This window comes from Argentina silus (assembly GCF_951799395.1).
Source record: "Argentina silus genome assembly, chromosome: 22".
Taxonomy (NCBI): domain Eukaryota; kingdom Metazoa; phylum Chordata; class Actinopteri; order Argentiniformes; family Argentinidae; genus Argentina; species Argentina silus.
The window spans coordinates 13373386-13374629 of record NC_139676.1 but is presented as its reverse complement, the minus strand read 5'-3'; positions in this window follow the sequence as shown (position 1 = coordinate 13374629).

Sequence of the window (1244 nt, the reverse complement as noted above, 5' to 3'; positions counted from 1 at the left end):
CCGGGTCCTCCATGGTCCCAGGGAGGGAGGGCACGGCGTGAGAAGGAAGGTGGAGGGGTGAGGTAGGGGGGGGGATGGACAGAGATGAGGCAGATGAAAAATAAGGGGGGGTCGAAGGGGGGTTGGTCTCCAAGAGGACTTTATCAACACGCCCACCCAGAGGAACCTACAAACAGAACAAACCACAGCGCAGATAAACATTAGCAATCAACCACAGACCTTCATGGCTACAGCCCAGTAACCTAGATACCCTATGTGGTCGTGACAAAGCCTTATTCTCACAGAGTCAGTGAATGGTATCTGGGCAACGCAAACACACACAGCAAAGCTGCCCACTGGCAAAGACTAAAGCCTGCTTAAAGAAAAGAAGAGGAGGAGAGAGAGAGAGAGAACGGAAAGCCTCTTGTTGGCCCAAACAAGAGGTAAACAAGGAGCTGATATGAACCAAGGACTCTGGCTGTGTACATTAAGTGGCAGATACACATTGATAGTCAGTAGCCAGATATTACAGCAGTTCATGACATCCAGTAGTGATGTCACAATCAAATGGTAAAAGGTCAGTTGGGATCGCAGCCCATCTGTTTATTAATTAACTAGTAACATTTGGGTAAATGCCCACTGGGAACCTTGGGACGCACAACCCCATTGAGGGTGAGATTTAAAACGGTTAAGGAAGGGTAGGGGTAGGGTTAGGGTTGGGTTACGGTTGGGTTAGGGTTGGTTTAAGGTAGGGTTGGGTTTGGGAACGGTTATGGTAGGGTCGTCCCAAGGATCCCACTTAGCATCTACCATAATATTAGTCAGTTATTAAGTGGCCCTACAAGCTGTAAACACAAAGAGGAGAGAGAGTACAGGAAAAATATCAAATATACCATCATGGACATAAATTACCATGTTAATTATTATTTGTTATTATATATATAATAACATAAATAAGCACCTAGTAGATGGAATATATTTGTAATAACTATTAAAATGAATAAAGCAAAGGTCCTCTGATGGTGGTTGGGCAAAAGAAAATACAAAATAAATGTTACAAAAATAAAATAATAATAATAATAATAACGTATAATTACAATGTTCCTTTTAGAGGAGGGTTGGGGCAGGGAGAAAACAAAGGGAAAGAAACAAACAAAGATATTTCAATATTAACTGTTTACAACTCCTGGCACTCTACAAAGTGTGTAAAGTTGTGTACTCGTGACTATTCTCCTCTTCTTTGTCGTTACTTCATTCACCATGTT